Genomic DNA, 12,936 nt, shown 5'->3' with positions numbered 1-12,936 from the left:
AAAACTACAAAATTTAAACACCACAGATTCCTTCACGCGAGTAATATGGCTTCAGCCATACAACATGTAAAATTTCTGGGTGTGCGCGTCACCGCTGTGATGCTGACCTTCAGTCGGGAATGACGTCTTATTCCAGTGGTCCGACGCGGCGAATGATTTTGTACGGCCCAAATTATGGACGCAACAACTTTTCACTAAGTCCGCGACGGCCAATTGGTGTCCAAACCCACACTTGGTCTCCTGGATTGTACTCTGCGTGGTGTCATCGTAAGTTGTATTGTTGGCTGTCTGTGCACTGTTGGTCTTAATTACGCAGCCGTGCGAGTCGTCGGGCTTCCTCTGCACGCTGCAGGTAGGCAGCGACGTCAAAGTTTTCCTCGTTGGTTACGTGCGGCAGCATTGCGCCGAGCGTCGTCGTGGGCTCCCTGCCGTACACAAGCTTGAACGAGGTCGGTCTGGTCGTCTCCTGGACTGCCGTGTTATATGTGAAAATCACGTATGGCAAAATGGCGTCCCAGGTCTTGTGTTCAGCGTCAACGCGTACATGGCCATCATGTCCGCGATCGTTTTGTCCAGCGCTCGCCAAGGCCATTGGTCTGGGGATAGTATGCAGTTGTTTGTCGATGGCTTGTATAACTGTATTCCATGATGGCTTGCGTCTACACTGCCGTAAACGCTGTTCCCCAATCCGTGATGAGCACTTCTGGGGCGCAATGTCGCAAGAGAATTTGCTCAACAAAAAATATGGCAACTTCTGTCGCGGTACCATTGGGCAGTGCTTTTGCATCGGCGTAACGGGTAAGGTAGTCAGTGGCCACGATGATCCCCTTTTTACCCATAGACGAAGCTGGAAAGGGGCCGAGGAGATCCGTTCCAATTTGTTCAAAGAGCAGGTCTGAGGGCGGAATCGGGTTAGTAGTCCTGCGTGTCTGATCGGCAGCGTCTTGCGTCTTTGGCACTCACGACATGTCTACACGTAGTGGGAAACTTCGGCAAGCAGTCGTGGCCAGTAGTACTTCTCTTGGATTCGACGCAACGTGGGCAAACCCGAGATGGCCTGCTGTGGGCTCATCGTACAACGCCTGCAGAATTTCCTGCCGATGACTTTTAGGCGCAACAAGAAGCTGCACGGCCCTATTGGGTGCGAACTTCTTCTTCAAGAGGAGGCGATCCCTAACGCGAATGATGATAAATGTCGTCTGAGCACAGCAGGAGGGGAAGAGGTCTTTCCTTCTATGTAATCGGCTAGCGCTTGCAGCTCAGGGTCCGATCGTTGTTTTTCTGCGAAACTGCTGGCGCTTACTGGCGCTCCATCTGGCAAGGAGGCCGGAAGGATCTTTCAAATTAGCCAGCCAGCAGAGCGCGTGATGGTCGCTTACCACCTTGAATGGTCGGCCGTATAGGTATGGACGAAACTTAGAAGTGGCCCAGATGATCGCGAGGCAATCCTTCTAGATCGTCGAGTAATTGACTTCGGCTTTTGTGAGGGACCAGCTAGCGTAGGTGATTACCTTTTCCAGTCCTGCAGTCTTCTGGAGGAGAACGGCTCCTAGGCCCAAACCGCTTGCGTCGGTGTGAATTTCTGTCTCGGCGTTTTCATCAAAGAGGCCAAGGACAGGAGGGGACTGCAGACGGCGCTTAAGTTCGTCGAAGGCTGCTCCTTGCACCGCTTCCCATTTAAAAGGTACGTCAACTTTTGTAAGCTGCGTCAGCGGTTCGGCGATGCGCGAAAAATTTCTGACAAATCGTCGATAATAAGCGCACAGCTCAAGGTACCTGGGCACGGCTTTTTTGTCAGCAGAGGGTTCAAATTGTGCGATTGAAGCTGTTTTCTCCGGGTCTCGCCTAACACCACCCTTGCTAACGATGCGACCTAAGAACCGCAGATCTTCGTAAGCGAAGTGATACTTCTCTGCTTTTTGCGTAAGTGCCGATGACTTGGTGGATTCCAGCACTCTCTGCAGCCTTTTCAGGTGGTCTTCAAAGTTTGACGAGACAACAACGATATCATCAAGGATACCGGCAAATCTGCCACTTCAAGCCCGCCAGCACAACGTCCATTACTCGTTGAATTGTCGCTGGTGCGGAGCAGAGGCCAAATAGCATCACCTTGAACTCGAAAAGGCCGCCTGGTGTGAAGAATGCGGTCGTCTCGCAATCTCTTTCGTCGACCTCAATTTGCCAATATCCGCTCTTCAGGCCCGTAGATGAAAAGTACCTTGTATTGCAGAGCCGGTCCAGTGTGTCGTCGATGCGGGGAAGTGGGTAGACATCCTTCATAGTTATGCAATTCAAGCGGCGGTAATCAACGCAGAAGCGAAGTGTACCGTCTTTCTTCTTCACCAAAATGACTGGTGCCGCCCAGGGGCTCTTCGATGGCTGGATTACGTAATCACGCAGCATTTCCTGAATTTGATCGCATATGGCCTGGCGTTCTCGCGGCGATACACGATATGGGCTTTGGCGCAGATGTCGGGCATGTTCGTCCGTTATAATGCGGTGCTTGGCCAGTGGTGTTTGTCGTATCTTCGATGATGATAAGAAGCATCTCTGTAGCTTCGAAGAAGACTTAAAATGTGGTCTTTCCTGCTGTGGGTCAATGCCAGGTTGATGTCAAATGTGGGCTGAGGGAATCTGTCTGGTGCGCCTTCCAGAGGTTGGTCGTGGAGGGCGAATACATATTTGAGGTCCGCTAGTTCGTCGAGAAAAGCGACATGCGTGCCCTTGTTGAGATGCCGGTATTCTTCGGTGAAGTTTGGTACCAGCACCTGAGCTTGACCTCTCCGATATTTTGCGATGCCTCTTGCGATGCCGACACCTCATTCCAAGAGCAATTTGATATTTCCTTCGATGATGCCTTCAGCGGTTTCGATGTTTGCGCTACCTACGCAGGCTGCGACACTTGATCGGGGCGGCACGGTCAATTCTCCATCGAGGACGTTTAGAGCGACGTGCTGCGTCGAAGTGGTCGTAGCAGGTATGGCTTTGTCTGCAGAGAGCTTGATGAGCTTGGATCGCAGGTCATGATAGCCCTATGTTTATTTAGGAAGTCCATGCCTAAAATCACGTCGCGGGAGCACTGCTGCAAGACCACAAAGCTGGGGGGGTAAGTACGCTCATTTACGGTATTGTTGCAGTACATCGTCCCGATGGAGCAATCAGGTTGCCACCTGCGGTGCGAATCAGCGGTTCATCCCCAGCGGTCGAAACTTTCCAGAGCTGAGAGGCTAGCGGTCCACTGATTACTGAATAGTCATCTCCGGTGTCTACTAAGGGAGTTGCTCTGCGACCGTCGATATCAACTTCAAGGTCACTTGTTCGCGTCCTCGCATTGCGCGTGGGCCTTGGTGCCCGATCTCGGCTCCGTTGTTTCTTCAGGTCATGGCCGGGGCATACCATTGTTACTTGGCTGGGCGGCGGTGTCGGCTTGCACCCTTTTCGTGTTGCCGTCAATGTCGTCGTGTGGAGCAGCGGTTAAATGGTTGCATCGTCGTTAGTGGTCATCGGCAGCGGAGGATCTTCGTCTTTTTGCCGTTGAACTACCTCACCTCTAAAGGTTGCTGCCTTTACTTTCCCCTACGGGGGCTAGGAGACCGTCCTTGCAAGTAACCGCGGCCAGGCGACGCAAATCTGGCATTGTACTGCGATGGGGATCGTGAAAAACGCCTTGGCGACGAGTGCTCTCCGCTGCGCAGGAAGTCATTGATTTCCTGTGGTCGCTCGCCAAGACAGGGTCGTGGGGTGTCGACAGCGAAACCACGTAGGTCGATCCGCCTGTATGGGCAGTGACGGAGAATGTGTCCTGCCTCATCACAATGGAAGCAGTGCGGTCGGTTGTTAGATGTCCCCCAGGCGTCGCATTTCCTGTGGCTGGAGACTTGGCGGGCGGGGGCCAAGGGGCGGCTTTCGGGGGCAGGATGGTAGCGACGAGGGCCCTTGAGGTCGTGTTGGGGTGCAGGACGAAGTAATGCAGCAGCATAGTTCATCGCTGCTGATTCATGCACTGGAGCCGTCGGAGTCGTAGCTTGAGGAACGCACAGTGCCTGCTGGATTTCTTGACGTACGACGTCCGCGATTGTCGCCACATGGGGTTGTTGTGAGGATGGCATCAATCGACGGAGCTCCTCTAGCACGATCTCCTGATTGAGGTCCCGAAGATTCTCTCCGCTTACAGATGCGCTGGGGTAGTGGCTTGATAACTCCGGTTGAAGGGGCGCTCGTAGTGGCGCATCCAGGTGCCCAACATCTTCTCAATGGTCGATGCTTCACTTTCAACTTTGCCCACAGTTTTGGGTGGGCATTATAGAGTCCTGCAAAAAGCGACTCTATAACGCCTCGCATTAAAAATTTCACTCTCTCACCTTCGGTCATATTCGGGTCGGCGCGGCGAAAGAGGCGCTTCATCTCCTCAACGTACGCCAGGACTGCCTCGTTAGGGAGTTGAAATCTTGACTGTTGGATGGCTTGGACTCTTTTCTTTCGGACGACGCCTGAAAAGGCAGTCAAAAACGCTTCCTTTAAAATCTCCCAATCCTTCATAGCTGCCTCATGATTTTCGAACCAAACTCGGGCATGTCCTTGAAGAACAAAGTAGACTTGCCTGAGTTTCGCGGCGTCGTTCCAGCCGTTGAATTCTGCCACACGGTCGAAAAGGTCCATCCAGCCTTCCGCATCTTCGTCCGGTCGTCCATGGATGCAGGTGGGCTCACGGGGTTGGACGAAAACAACCGGTACTGTAGGCTGGGCCATTGTCAGCGTCGATGCCTTCAGAGATCGAATGTGGTGCGGCAGCAGACCGTGTTCAGGTTGGAGCCATTGAAGCCGACGAGTGGCCTGTTGGCTGGTCCTCCAGGGTAACAGGAACAAGGCTGGGGTCTTCGCTTGAAGGATCAAAGGCAGCACCTCCACCAGATGTCACGTAGAGGTGACACGGCCGTTGACACCAAAAGAAGACACAGGCTTGATGGTACTGAAATTAGCTCTTTATTGGGCTGACTTGCGCCCGCAAAAGAACTAAACAACTCGGCGGCGACGATAGCAGCAAACGTGCTCGTCGATCGTCGAACAAAGAATGCCTGTAGCACTTGTCACCGCTCAATTTAAAGGCTGCTCAGAACAATCTAGATAACGTCGCCACTGCTACAAGCACAAGCTGGAATATTGTAGAAAGACACAGAGTGGTCGGAATCTGCGAAACAGATCTCGGTGCATCTTGCGCTACAACGAAACTGATAAAGGTGCGTCTCGCGACATCGAGCATTAACAAACAAAGAATACAAAACTGATACGCGATCCAGGATCAGAGTGATAAGGCCGCATGCCGGCGGCTGTTAAAAAACAACAAATACAGTTTTGAAGGTTTTGCGGCAATGTACTATTCAGAGGTTACCTTTAAGATAGCAAGGAGGCTCTTGTACACTCCGCGGAGGAACATAGTTTAGAACTTGTGAGTACGAGTGCTGCTCTAACTTTGACGAGATTTGCAATGTTGGCCGCACAAAACAATCTGCATAAAGTCGCTCAATAGCAAAGAATGAGCTCAAATCGTTGCTTATCTTATACCTGTAATCAGGAAGTAATAAAGCACAGTTTTAAAGAGGAGGTATTTTTATTGTATATATACATATACACCCATTTCTTGAGCATGGGTACACATGCAAAAACAACTTTTCGGGTGCCCCTCGCGGCAGTGACACATTAAGGGTGTTTATTAGTTTGGTAAAAACACATAATCTTAGTTCCTCGCACCATAGCAATCAGCACTTTAACTAGTAATAATAGTGAATATATCATGACGTGAAGGTTCTCAAAGAGTACGCATTGCTGTATGCATGGAACAATATAAATATCAGACGTTATCGAGATTAACACAATTGGTAGGTGTTCCAAAGTAAGCTAGTTAAACACTCCGATCTTCAAAATATCTCGCGTTAGGTTATGCGTGTCGCCACTGGCGTTGGTGCTGGCATAGAGGATGCGAATGAAAAAGTACGGTCATGCCTTTGGCAGGTTTTTGTTGGGTTGTCATATGACCAGGTGCTGATTGATTGTCGCACTGTTCGATGCCACGATAACGCATGACGTGTCCGAGTCGGCAGGAGTTGCGTATTTGGGCTGCTTTTTTAGATGAGCGGGAAGCAGAATTGAACTCTCAGGAATTCTTGTATCCTGCATCAGACAGCCCCCCATAGGTCAAGTTGCTGCGCACAAATAGCCTTGGTAAAGCGAGGCCACAATCTATATGATGCAATGTCCCACTAAAATGTATCTGTCGACTCAATGCTGATGAACGTATGCAAATAAAAGAGGCGCAGATTAAGTCTTTAGCTACAAAACGTTTAGCAACGAAAACGTAAGCGAAATATCATCCAAAGGGGAAGCAGCCTGCAGAAGCCAATAGCGCTGTTTGGTTTAGCTTAAGTGTCCCCAAATATTCAGCTATTTTTCTCAGAAAGCACTTCTTTGCATTGCAAAAGGCATCAATGCAGGCATATGTATCTTGTCACCAGTCAGTTCTTTTTAATTCACACACGCAACGGCACCTTATTTTTCTGACAAACGACCAAAACATGACGCTAAACTTCTGTTACAGCACATCAACACTTATCGACCAATTACATTGAAATTATTTGAATTATGGTTATCAGTTCGATTTAGGAGGCTTGCTAGTATTTGACATGGGCCAACCTTGATTATTGCTCAAGAAGGATGGTGCTATTTACATGAAAATAATGGGGCCAATCTTCTCCTATACATGAGAAGTTGTTTCTTTCTGCGGCTACGTTAAAAATCAGTCCGTTAAGACCATTAAGAAAAACTACAAGGCTGCTTCTTGGGAAAAAAAATAAAGAAAAAATATGTACTCACTGTTATGTTCTTGTGATATTGTTATGCATCTATTTCCGCACACATCACATGCTTGTCATCACGCCAAAGCAGCTATAGCAATTTCTCTAGCTTCTCTTACAAATCCTTGATGTTTAGTTCTGCTTTGGGACATAGTTCGTCTCAAATTCTGTAGTTGTTAAGCCATATGACGTATACACGAACTGCAACTACATACCTTAGGTTGTGGGGCTCCGCAGTGCCTTTTAGTGTTTTCAACCGCACACGTTTTGTCCTATTAGTATTGGCGTCTGCGCGGGCAGCGCGATTGCGCATGAGCGAGCATCATACTTGTGGGCGGTATGTTAGCGGCGAAAAGACGAGGTTGGATAAGCGTGTCGGAAGCAAGGCACGCGGCTGTTTTGCTCGGCGGGAGGCCAGCGCGGGGCTACCAGCGAGCGTCACGGGTCAGCGGGATGTGCACGGACGACGGAAAGAAGACATGCGAGACGATGATGAAGGAGTGCCTGCAGAAATGACCTGGGCGTATTTGCGCGGGGTGTTTCCACACGAGGTGCAATGTTTCTTGTGCCGCTGCTAGTGCATAGGCCTTATCGCTAACCCGGTTCGCGCCGCAGTGTGGTTTGGTTAGCCGCGTTAAAGCCCTGACCCGCCTTCTGTTTTATCCTAGGTAGTCTATTGTGCGCTGGTAATATGTTTCCAGCGCAGTGGCGTTTCTTTCGTTTGTAGTTCTGTTTATTGAGTGCTTTTGCGTTTATCCGGAAATAAACCAGTGTATTTAGAAGAGACTGGATTTGCCACTCGCCGGGTGGGACCATTGCTCGCGGACTCTTTATCTGAAGGCAAGGCCTTCATCTGGCGTCCAACGTGATGGGCGCCAGATGAAGGCCTCAGGGTGGCCGCCCAACGTGGCGCCCACCCCGTGCCCAACGTGAGCACGGTGTGGCAGGCCAGACCAGGCCTCCTCCTGTGACGAGCTGACAGCGCGGAGTGGCAGGCCAGACTGGGCCTCCTCAGGTGACGAGGCATAAGCACGGGGTGGCAGGCCAGACCGGGCATCCTCCGGTAACGAGCTAAGAGCACGGGGTGGCAGGCGAGACCAGGCCTTCTCCGGTGACGAGCCGACAGCACCCGGTGGCAGGCCAGACCGGGCCTCCTCCGGTGACGAGCCCATAGCACCGGGTGGCAGGCCGGACTGGGCCTCCTCCGGTGACGAGCCGACAGCACGGGGTGGCCGGCCAAACTGAGTCTCCTCCAGTGACGAACCAACAGCAAGGGGTGACAGGCCAGACCGGGCTTCTTTCGACAGCTGCCCGCTACCACGCGGGCGAAGAAATTGCGTGACCATCGCGAAGCCTGGTGTTTTGGTCGGCGCATCAGCTTGCTGCCAGGGTACAGGGCTGCAGTCGTCGTCAGCTTGAGCGGCACAGGGGGCGAGGAAAGATGTCACCTCTGGCCCAGACAACCCCGCCATCAGTGGTGCGACCGGCGCCTTCCAGCGTGAAATGTGGCTCCAGAACATCAAGGAGCAATCGGTAAGCGAATTACTGTCCATGTACCGTCTCCGTATGCTCGCGCTGATCAATGATCTTTGGTGGCTAATTAAAAAGCAGGGATGGAAGTGCCTGCGCTACTGGACACAGGTACCATTGTTTATTTTTGGCGACGAGGTCAAACAAGCATGTGACACAAAACATTTGCAGATACGAGAGGTTAACACAGAGCTTTGTATCGCATCACCACAGATAGCGTCGGCAACCTCTGCAGCACTTCTAACAGTTACTGTGAATGGTCGGAAGATAAGGCTGCGCTTTCTGCATCTTCGTGGACTCTCCTGACCAATAATTTTGGGTCGTAACTTCATCTCGACGGCAGGAAGCATTGTCGACATACATAAAGGCAGCTACCGATACGGCTTTACTGCAGAACCACTCACGTTCATTACAAAGATAACAGAGCGTCCCTCAAATCTTCTAGCCGCAGACCCCCCTAAGTCGGCGCGGCCGAAACTGGGGTTCTCATTGTTCTGCAGTCTTTCACAGGGTCACCAGCAGAATAATCCAGAATCGAGGCAGCACTTGAGCGCTTTGCTACCATGTTCACGGAGGCCACTGGAAATGATAACGTGCTCACGCACAGGATTCACACCGGCAGCTCCCGCCTGATCCTTTTCAACCCCAGGTCGTTGGGTGTCCACAAGCGAGGACTGCCGGATGCTGCTCTGGTTGAAATGGTGGCTACTGGGGCAGTAAGACCTTAAAAAAGCCCATGGGCTTTTCACGTTGTTGTTGCACCTAAGAAAGACAGCACAGCACGCTTGTGTGTCGAATATCGGCGGCTGAACGCCGTAACAGTCAGAGCCCCGTACTCTTCTCCGTCAGTTGACTCTTTCATGTATACAAGAGTACTGTGAGTTGAGCTAGTTGGTGCATCATTTTTAAAAAATACACAGCGCAACAAACATATAGGACAAGCGAGTAGACAGAAACAGCGCTGACTATCAATTGCACGATTTATTGAAAGAACACGAATATATTCGTACACGATTATTCGTGCAGTTGATAGTAAGCGCTGTTCCTGTCTACTCGCTTGTCCTATGTTTGTTGCGCTGTGTATTTTTAAAAAAAGTCATGTATACACTCGGGTCAGCAAAGTTCTTCACTACTCTGGACTGAAGCAGATGTTTTCTGCAAATACTGACTGACCACAGTGGCATAGAAAAAACTGCATTCACTTGCAATCGGGAATTATTCGAGTTTGTCCAACTGCCTTTCGGTTTATGCAATTCGCTGCTACCTTTCAGCGCGTAATGAATTTTGTGCTCGGAGACGCGAAATTCGACTATGCAATTGTTTACATGAACGACGTCGTGGTGTTTTCAGAAAGCCTAGATGAGCATCTGATCCATTTAACCACTGTTTTGCAACCAATGCAGGATGTAGACATCGCCATTAACTCTCGGAAAGTTCAGTTGGTTTCACGCAGAACCAACCTGCTTGGATTCATTGTTGAACAAGACACAGTCCGGCCTGACGAGGAGCAACAGCAGGCCATATTGGAGCTGCCACCACCAACAAATGTCAATAGCCTGCAGCGATTCTTAGGAATGGTGGAATTCTACAGCCACTTCACTCAAAACTGCGCCGACTTGGCAAGACCGTTTCATCAGCTTCTCCGAATAGGTGCCCGTTGGTCCTGGACAGACATGGAGCAGGTATCGATTCGGGCATTGTCAGGGTTTATCACCGATGCTGCTCGTCTACGGCTCCCGGACCTAAACCGGTTCATTATAGCGCAGTCCGATGGAAGTGCGTATGGCATCGGTGCTGTTCTGCTTCACGAGCAAGAAGAGAAGTTTCGCCATTTGGCATTTGCAAGACACATTCTCACATCATCAGAACAAAACTACACGGTAACAAAGAAAGAGTGCTTGTCAAACGTATTTTGCACTAAAAATTTTGATAGGTATTTGGATGGGGCTGAGTTTACGATTTAGACTGGCCATCAGGTGCTGTCGTGGTTGTCAAAGCTGCAAAACCCTGTAAGCGGTCTAGCCCATTGGGCGCTTTCTCTTCAGATAACCTCCTTGACGAATTCACCCGGTTCGGCTTCTCGGCACAGCTGATCAATGACAATGCGACGTTCGAGGTTGGTGATTAAGTATTCCGGCGCTCGCACCCCCCAAGTGAGACCGCAAAAGGGTTTGCGCCTATCTCGCTCCTCGGTGGACTGGTCTTACGTTGTAATAAAGCTTCTTTCGCGGCTGGCTTACATGCTTCGTCATGTGCAAGGTGGTCGGGAGACTGGACCAATCAACGTCGCCGATCTGAGAAAGACTACGAGTGGGTAGAAAGTACGTAGAGGCACTCGGTCTACCAGATGTGAGCCACCTGGACCATCGTCTGATGAATATCTGTAACTGAGCGGATGCTTTCAAGCGGGCGCCTCGTCAGCAGCAGCATTATTTTTGTACTTCTCCCCTGCCTATTCTTTCTTTCGTTTTTTGACGTTTCGGGAGGTGTTCCTTTTTGAGAAGGGGGGCATGTGGAGCTCCGCAGCTCTTTTAGTGTTTCAAACCACGCACGGTTTTTTCTATTTGTATTTGCTGTTTCCGCGGGCAGCGCGAGTGCGCATGAGCGAGCTGCCAATCTCGGGGCGGCATGTTACCGGCGAAAAGACGAGGGTAGATAAGCGCATCGGAAGCAAGGCTCTTGGCCTTTTAGCCCGGCGGGAGGCCAGCGCGGAATGGCCAGTGAGCATCACGAGCCAGCGGGATGTGCACGGACGACGGAAAGACCTGCAAGACGAAGATCGAAGCTGTTCCTGCAGAAATGGCCTAGGCGTATTCGCGTGAGTTGATTACACGCGAGGAGTAACGTTTCTTGTGGCGCTGCTAGTGCATTGTCCTATCGCTCACCCTGTTCGCGCCGCAGTGTGTTTTGTTTTGCCTTGGTAAATCCGTGACTCTACTTCTGTTTTATCCTTGGTAAATATTTTGCACGCCGACAGTACGTTTCCAGCGCAGTGGCGTTTCTTTCGTTTGCTGTTTCTTTTTATTGAATGCTTTTGTGTTTATCTGGAAGTAAACCGGTGTTTTTAAAAGAGACTGGAAAAGTCACTTGTTGGGCGGGACAATGGCGCGCGGGCACCTTTTCTGAGGCAAGGCTTACAAGTTCAAAAAGCGTGCGTCGCGTAAGAAAATAAAAATTGCCGACGATTACGTTACTGCCTAATGCGAAATTTGAGCGCAGCTCATCAGCTGTTTCACCTTTTCGATAGATTGAGGCAAAGATTTCGAGCAGGACACGTATGTACAATTACAGACAACTTTATTTTTTTTTTATTTTTCACAGGTATTCCTTCAAGAAACACTCCACTAACAGTTCTTGGCTGTCATAAAAGAAGCTTTGTGGCCGGAGAAATGAAGAGAGCAATTAAGTTATCAGGAGGTCGCGGGAGGCAGCGCGTGAGCCCATAGGAACGTTACGCGACGAGCAGATAGCAGCGTCTGACTGATGCCGCTGACGCTGCTAGCGAGTGAAGAGAACGTGACTCTGCGTTTCGGCTTGGGATGCACGCACCGTGATCCGCTGATAGGGAGCCATCGTTCCGACAATCGGAGAGCACCCTCGCCGCCACGTAGGAAGAGGGGGGGGGGAAGGGGGTATAAGCAGCGGAGAACGGGGAAACGCGCGCAGCAATCAGATAACACGCGCGGCTGGCGTCACGCAAGAAGAGGGGGGCTGAAAGGGGGGTGGAGCTGGTTACGAGGCCGACGCCGACGCGAAACCCAGGAACGGGCGCCAAAGAGCTGCGCTCTAAAAAATGGCAGTTATAAGTAAATCATTAGAGCTGAAGATAAAATCGAGATATTAAGGCGCAGTGCGATTTTGAATTCATTGTGAGCTTAAGTGAGGTTAATCTACTTAGCGTTCGGCAGCTGATCACAAAGTGTTCAGATTACATCTTGACCGCAGGACTACATTTTTACGCAGAGGAAAGGCAGACACCCGTGTTCTGCGTCATATAACGGCAAGGTAAATAATACCACATTGAAGAAATTAACCAACATAGCATGCCTCCTCTACCCCTTTTGTTTGCTTCATATCTTCTGCGCAGCCTCTGCAGGTTAAACAGGTCATTCTCCTAAAACAAAGACTCTAATGCTGGCGTTGCATTGTGAAAGCATTAGGATGCGTTCATTTTGTAATCAAGTATAAAGGGATAAGAAAAAACCCACTGCAGGCTTCTTGCACTTCGCACGAAGGTGCTGATGAACTGCTGCTGTGGGGCGCTGAGTCATTGGTGGCCTCAATTTTCAAAGTAGAGTTGTTCGAATCCTACACGTTTTTCGTTGGGACAAATATTATCCGTAATTATATTCTTATGTATTTATGAACATGTAGGTTTTTGCCCGTCTGCTAGGCTCTCGGCTCAGAGCGGCAGTATTATTAAATAAATAAATATTTCTACCCCACAAGCTTCCTGCCCGCCCATAAAATTTTCTTAGTAACATCACCAAGGCAATAAGAGAACGTTGACATGAATAGTTCCGATGGCATTAAAACAGGCACACGAACATTAGTAATA

Source organism: Amblyomma maculatum, chromosome 9, assembly GCF_055883805.1.
Source record: "Amblyomma maculatum isolate TAMU_Amacu chromosome 9, ASM5588380v1, whole genome shotgun sequence".
In the NCBI taxonomy this organism is placed as follows: Eukaryota; Metazoa; Arthropoda; class Arachnida; order Ixodida; family Ixodidae; genus Amblyomma; species Amblyomma maculatum.
Note: the sequence above shows the minus strand (reverse complement) of the source record.